Source organism: Sapajus apella, unplaced genomic scaffold (genome assembly GCF_009761245.1).
Source record: "Sapajus apella isolate SASKATOON/1434 unplaced genomic scaffold, GSC_monkey_1.0 scaffold56, whole genome shotgun sequence".
Classification (NCBI taxonomy): Eukaryota; Metazoa; Chordata; class Mammalia; order Primates; family Cebidae; genus Sapajus; species Sapajus apella.
The window spans coordinates 6,199,812-6,207,431 of NW_022436996.1; positions in this window are offsets into that span (position 1 = coordinate 6,199,812).

Consider the following 7,620-nt stretch of genomic DNA (forward strand, 5'->3'; position numbering starts at 1 on the left):
GCTGCAATTATTCCCGTGGGAAAAGGGAATGAAAATGTAGGTTATGTCCTACTGATACCTTAATGAACATGTCCATTTTCTCTATCTTCTTGCTTCCTCATATTAAAGAATCGCAGAATCTAGCCTTGTAAACAGGCTTAGTTCCTTGGAACCATCTGGAAGCAACATAACATGTTAGAAAGACCAAAGGCCTTACAGTCATGATGGAAGATCCATCATTTGTCCAAATCCCTGACTTCACCAAGAGGGAAATGGAGGTCATTGTGTCTCAGAGGCCAGGCCCAGGATCAGGTAGGGAGAGCAGAGCTGATTACAGATTGTGAATCTCCTGACCCTCATTCCAGAACCATTCCACCCTGCTATTCTGCTTCTATTTGTCTACTTGACCCTGAATTGTATTGATTGGAAAGCTAGCAATTGAATGACTCTTTAGGCATAGATGTTTCGGGTTTTTTTTTTTTTTTTTTTTTTGGATGGAGTCTCACTCTGTCACCCAGGCTGGAGTATAACAGCACGATTTCAGCTCACTGCAACCTCCACCTCCTGGATTCAAGCAATTCTCCTGCCTCAGCCTCCCAAGTAGTTGGGATTACAGATGCCCACCACCACGCCTGGCTCATTTTTGTATTTTTAGTAGAGACGGGGCCATGTTGGTCAAGCTGATCTGGAACTCCTGACCTCAGGTGATTTGCTCCCCTCAGCCTAGCAAAGTGCTGGGATTACAGGCGTGAGCCACCATACCCGACCCTGTTTTATTTTTTGTTTTTGTTTTTTTTAAGTAAAGACAAGGTCTCATTGTGTTGCCCAGGCTGGTCTCAAACTCCTAAGCTCAAACGATCCTCCCACCTTGGCCTCCCAAATTGCTAGGATTAAAAGGATGAGCCACCATGCCTAGCCAGGCATAACTTTGTAGACTGACTTTCTATTTGTTTCTGATGATTTTAAATTAGTGAATTTGAAATTAGTTCATACCAATAGAAACATCTTTAGGAAAAAATCTCTAAAGACATCAGGGTTTATTTTCTTGAAACAAGGGCTTTCTCTCATAACATCAGAGTATAATTTCAAAATTATGAAATTAACATTGATAAAATTATATCTAAATTACATACATGGTCAGGTCCAGTGGCTCACACCTGTAATCTCAGCACTTTGGAAGGCCAAGATGGAAGGGTCACTTGAGCCCAGGATTTCGAGACCAGCCTGGGCAACATAGCAGGGCCCAGTCTCTACAAAAATACCAAAACTAGCCAGTTGTGGTGGTGCATGTCTATAGTCCCAGCTACTTAGGAGGCTGAGGCCTGAGGATCAGTTGAGCCCAGGATGCAGAGATTGCAGTGAGCATAGATGGTGCCACTGCACTCCAACCTGGGTAACAGAGAAAGACCCTGTCTCCAATAAATAAATAAACAAATAACCTATGCATTCAAATTTTACCAACTGTCTCACTAATGTATTTTTCTGGCCCAGGATTACACATTCTATTAATATATAGGTGTCACGCCTCTTTAGTCACCCTTAATCTGGAATAGTTCCTCAGTCTTTGCTGTTTTGTTTTGTCTTGTTTAGTTTGAGATGGAGTCTTGCTCTGTTGCCCAGGATGGAGGGCGGTGACATAATCTTGGCTCACTCCAACTTCTGCCTCCTGGGTTCAAGCAATTCTCCTTTCTCAGCCTCCCAAGTAGCTGGGATTACAGACACCCACCACTACTGGCAAATTTTTATGTTTTCTTTTTTTTTTTTTTCCAAGCATATCTTTGAACAATTCACTGCTAACGTTTGTGTTTTTAGTAGAGGTGGCGTTTCACCATGTTGGCCAGGCTGATCTTAAACTCCTGACCTCAGTTGATCCACCCGCCTTGGCCACCCAAAGTGCTGGGCTTACAGCTGTGAGCCACTGTGCCCAGCTGCATTAAAAAAAAATAATAATCTAGATGTTTAAAAGAATACTGGTTGGTGATGTTCTAGAATATAATGTACCTCAGTTTGGTTTTGTATACTGTTCGTGCATTAGATTTGGGTTATGCATTTTTGGTGGGAATACCACAGAAGGGATGCTGTGTTCTTCCCAATGCACTGTATTGGGAGGCACGTGATATCTATTTTTCTCATTACAAGTGATGTTAACTTGGATCACTTGGTTAAGGTGATGTTTAATACGTTTCTCCATGCAGGGTGTGGTGGTTCATGCCTGCAATCCCAGCACTTTGGGAGGCTGAGGCAGGCAGATCACCTGAAGTCAGGAGTTCAAGACCAGCCTGGCCAACATGGTGAAACCCCATCTCTACTAAAAATACAAAAAAAAAAAAATTAGCCAGGCATGGTGGCAGGTGCCTGTAATCCCAGCCACTCAGGAGGCTAAGGCAGGAGAACTGCTTGAACCCGGGGAGCAGAGGTTGCAGTGAGCCAAGATTGCACCACTGCATTCCAGCCTGGGCAATAGAGCATAACTCTGTCTCAAAAAAAAAAAAAAGGTTTCTTCATGTCACAGTCACTCTTTTCTTTGTAATTAACAAATATTTTGTAGGGATATACTTTAGGCTATAGTCTGTCTTTAATTATACTTTTGGCCACTAATTTTAGTATCGATTATCGTTAATCTCCACTTCCAAACTATTACTTTGGAATGGCCAATTGGCAATTTTTTAAACTTTTATTTTAGACTCAGGGGTAGGTGGGCAGGTTTGTTATATAGGTAAAGTCATATCATGGGAATTTGCTGTAGGAATTGTTTTGTCACCCAGGAACTAAGCCTAGTGCCCAATCGTTATTTTTTCTGCTTCTCTCCCTCCAACCCTCCACTCTCGAGTAGGCCCCAGTGTGTGTTGTTCCTTTCTTTGTGTGCATGAGTTCTCATCATTTAGCTCCCAATTATAAGTGACATGTGGTATTTGGTTTTCTGTTCTTGTATTAGTTTGCCAAGGATAATGGCCTCCAGTTCGTCCATGTTCCTGCAAAGGACATGATCTTGGTTTTTTTTTTTTTTTTTTTTTTTAAGACAGAGTTTTGCTCTGTTACCCATGCTGGAGTGCAATGACATGATCTCGGCCCATTGCAACCTCCACCTCTCAGGTTCAAGTGATTCCCTGCCTCAGCCTCCCAAGTAGTTGGGATTACAGGTGCCCACCACCACCTCTGGCTAATTTTTTTGAAGTTTTTAGTAAAGACAGGGTTTCACCATGTTTACCAGGCTGGTCTTGAACCCCTGACCTCAGGTAATCCTCCCACCTCGGCCTTCCAAAGTGTTGGGATTACAGGCATGAGCCACCACACTTGGCCAATCTTGTTTTTCTTTGTTTTTCCTTTTTAAGAGGCAATTTTGTTCTGTCACCCAGGCTGGAGTGCAATGGCAGGATCTCAGCTCACTGCAACCTCCACCTCCTGGGTTCAAGTGATTCTCCTGCCTCAGCCTCCTGAGTAGCTGGGATTACAGGTATGTGCCACCACAGCTGGTTAATTTCTGTATTTTTAGTAGAGAAGGGATTTCACCATGTTGGTCAGGCTGGTCTCGAACTCCTGACCTCAGATAATCCACTTGCCTTGGCCTCCCAAAGTGTTGAGATTACAAGCATGAGCCACCACGTCTGGCCAATCTTGTTTTTTTTTTTAATTTTTAAATTTTTAATTTTTTTATTACTGCATAGTATTTCATGGTATATATGTACCACATTTAGAAAATACAATTTGTCATTGATGGGCATTTAGGTTAAGTTCATGTCTTTGCTGTTGTGAATAGTGCTGCAGTGAACTTTCATGTACATGTGTCTTTATGGTAGAATGATTTATATTCTTCTGGGTATATACTCGGTAACGGGATTGTTGGGTCAAATAGTAGATATGTTTTTAGCTCTTTGAGGAATCACCACACTGGTTTCTATAATGATTGAACTAATTTACACTGCTGCCAACAGTGTATAAGTGTTCCCTTTTCTCCACCACCTTGCCAACACCTGTTATTTTATTTATTTATTTATTTATTTATTTATTTATGACATGGAGTTTTGCTCTTGTTGCCCAGGCTGGAGTGAAATGGCACAATCTCGGCTCACTGCAACCTCCACCATCCCAGGTTCAAATGATTCTCCTGCCTCAGCCTCCTGAGTAGCTGGGATTACAGGCGCGTGCCACCATGCCTGGCTAATTTTTGTATTTTTAGTAGAGACCGGGTTTTGCCATGTTGACTAGGCTGGCCTCAAACTCCTGACCTCAGGTGATCCGCCTGCCTCAGCCTCCCAAAGTTGCTGGGATTACAGGCATGAGCCACCGTGCCTGGCCCCAGCCTATTTTTATCTAACCACTCTAGATAAAGAATGCCGCTCATTTCTTATGTATGCTTTCTGTGTTTCTTTTAGCCCAAATGAGCAGAAACGTGTGTATCTCCTTCTTTCTCCATCCGTTGTTATAGGAAAGCTAGCAAACTGTGGACACCCCTTGCTCCTTTGCCTTTTTCACTTAATGCTATATCTTGGAACTCATTCCTTACAAACGCATACAGAGCGCGGCCATTCTGTGTTGCAGCTGCACAGTGCTCCATTTTGTGGCAGTGGTGTATTGTTTTCCACCACTCTCCTACGTATAAGCATTTAGGCCGTTTCCAGGATTTTGCAATTACAAACCATGTTGCAATATGCTTTTTTGCATATATGTTTTTGCAATGTTGGAAGTATGACTTCAAGCTAAATCCTAGAGTTAGGACTGCTCAGTCAGAAAGTTAATACATGCGTCATTTGGTTAGATATTGCCAAATTCGGCCAGGTGCGGTGGCTCAGGCCTGTAATCCCAGCACTTTAGAAGACTGAGGCAGTAGGATCACTTGAGCCCGGGAGTTGGAAACCAGCCTAGGCAACGTGGCGAAACCCTGTCTCTATTAATTTTTTTAAATGATATTGCCAAATTCCTATCCAAAAAGACTGTATGTCTTCATGACTACCAGCAATTTGTGAGAGTGCTTCAAGTATCCTTTTAAACAAGAAGTGATGTTTCCAGAGCGTTAAAACTGAAGTAATTTCAAAACCATGTTGTGCAAGATGGCTCACACAAACAGGTGTGTACTTAATGGACCAAGCTAGTTCAGCTGACATGCCGTCTTCATTAGGAACAGTGTGGAGACTGAAAAACTAATTTAGCCTAGAGCAGCTATTCAATTGTAAAGTCTTCTTTCTCAAATATTGATTTACTACGTGAGGAAGTATTTACTTTGTATAGAAGCACATGGAATGGACGCAGGGGTTGACCCACATATGTGGTTTGGTGGACACATATCCTCATCACAGAGGGTGTAATGAAGATAGTGGTTCAGCAACATGAGAAAGGGAAAAAAGGGAAAGACGGCAGAGGTGGCCTCCCACGCATCCACTCCCACTCCTCTTGTTAACGATTCACAATTTGTTGTTAGTGTCATCTACTGTTCTCCACACCTTTCCACAGAGCCTATATGCTTTGAAAGAATTTGTCTCTGCTCCAGATAGACATGGGCACAAGGCTCAGGCCTAAGATAACCAGACCAATCTCATTCCCTGACGCTTGTTAATGTTCCACATGTGGACCCACTGCTCTAGGTAGAGAAGAGGCCAAGGTAGAGAATATGAATCTGACAAGTGAAAAGAAATTAGGTACTTGGTTGCCTAATCAAGCCTCTGCATTAAACTAACCTTGAAGCCTGTCTTGCCTTTGGACTTCTAGTGATGTCACCGGTAAAGCCCACTTATTGTTTCAGTAAATAAGAGTTGGGTATTCTGTGACTTGCAACCAAAACCATTTTAATTTACAAAATGAGCAACTTTAGTGTTAGCCATGAACCAAAATATTTTATTGGTTCATGCTCTTTCCTAGTCCTTTTTTTTTGTTTTGTTTTGTTTTGTTTTGAGACAGAGTCTTTTTCTGTCACCCAGGCTGGAGTGTTGTGGTGTGATCTTGACTCACTGCAACCTCCGCCTCCCACGTTCAAGCGATTCTCCTGTCTCAGCCTCCCGAGCAGCTAGAATTACAGGCATGTGCCACCACACCTGGCTAATTGTTGTATTTTTAGTAGAGACAGGGTTTCACCATGTTGGTCAGGCTGGTCTCGAACAGGAGATCACTTCAAGTGATCCGTCCACCTCAGCCTCCCAAAGTGCTGGGACTCCAGGCCTGAGCTACTGTGTCCAGCCCAAATTTTTATCTCTTAAAGCCCAAAGATGGACATTATCATTGCCAGCTCTAAATTTTTAGTTCTTCAAATCCTAAAACTAAGATCCAAACCTTTATCAAGAAAGTTTAACAAGGTTGGGCATGATGGCTGTCACCTGCAATCCCAGCAATTTGCGAGGGTGAGGTCTGTGGATCACTTGAGGTCAGGGGTTCAAGACCAGCCTGGCCAACATAGTGAAAGCCCTTTCTCTACCAAAAATACAAAAATTAGCTGGGCATGGTGGCATGCACTTGTAATCCCACATATGCTGGAGGCTGAGACCTGAGAATTGCTTGAAGCTGAAAGGTGGAAGCTACCAACAAGAAATAAATAGTACAAAGGTCTTTAGGTCAGATGAAAGACATATTCATCTATTTTGAATCTTTCTCCCTTTCTTAATTATAATTACTGGCTGGGCGCAGTGGCTCATGCCTGTAATCCCAGAACTTTGGGAGGCTGAGGCAGGAGGATCACCTGAGGTCAGGATTTTGAGAAGAGCCTGGCCAACATGGAGAAAACCTGTGTCTACTAAAAATACAAAAATATTAGCCGAGCATGGTGGCAGATGCCTGTAATCCCAGCTACTCGGGAGGCTGCGGCAGGAGAATCGCTTGAACCCGGTAGGCAGAGTTTGCAGTGAGCCGAGATTGTGCCACTGGACTCCAGTCTGAGTGACAGAATGAGACTCCATCTCAAAAAATATATATATATATATAATTACTTTTTCCCTTCCCTGAGCTTTCGCTTTGCTCACTCAAAACTTTTTAATACGGAGTTTCCCTCTTGTTGCCCAGGCTGGAGTGTAGGGGGGTGATCTCAGCTCACTGCAACCTCCACCTCCCGGGTTCAAGCGATTATCCTGCTTCAGCCTCCTGAGTAGCTGGGATTACAGGTGCCGACCACCGGCCCGGCTAATTTTTGTATATTTAGTAGAGACGGGGTTTCACCATATCGGCCAGCCTAGTCTCGAACTCTTGACCTCAGGTGATCCTCCTGGCTACCTCAAAAAGCAACTTGATAGGCCGGGCGCCGTGACTCAGGCTCGTAATCCCAGCACTTTGGGAGGCGGAGGCCGTCGGATCACAAGGTCAGAAGATGGAGACCATCCTGCCTAACACGGTGAAATCCCGTCTCTACCAAAAATAGAAAAATAAGCCAGGGTGCAGGCGCCTGTAGTCCTGGTTCCCCGGGAGGCTGAGGCAGGGGAATCGCTTGAACCCGGGAGGCGGAGGTTGCAGTGAGCGGAGATCGCGCCACTGCACTCCAGCTTGAGTGACAGAGCAAATCACCGTCTCAAAAAAAAAAAAAAAAAAAAAGCAACTTGATAAATCCACAGTCTCGGTATATTTAAAAAATTCTCTTAAATTTAGTATACTTTTTTTTTTTTTGGGGGGGGGACGGAGTTTCACTCTTGTTACCCAGGCTGGAGTGCAATGGCGCGATCTCGGCTC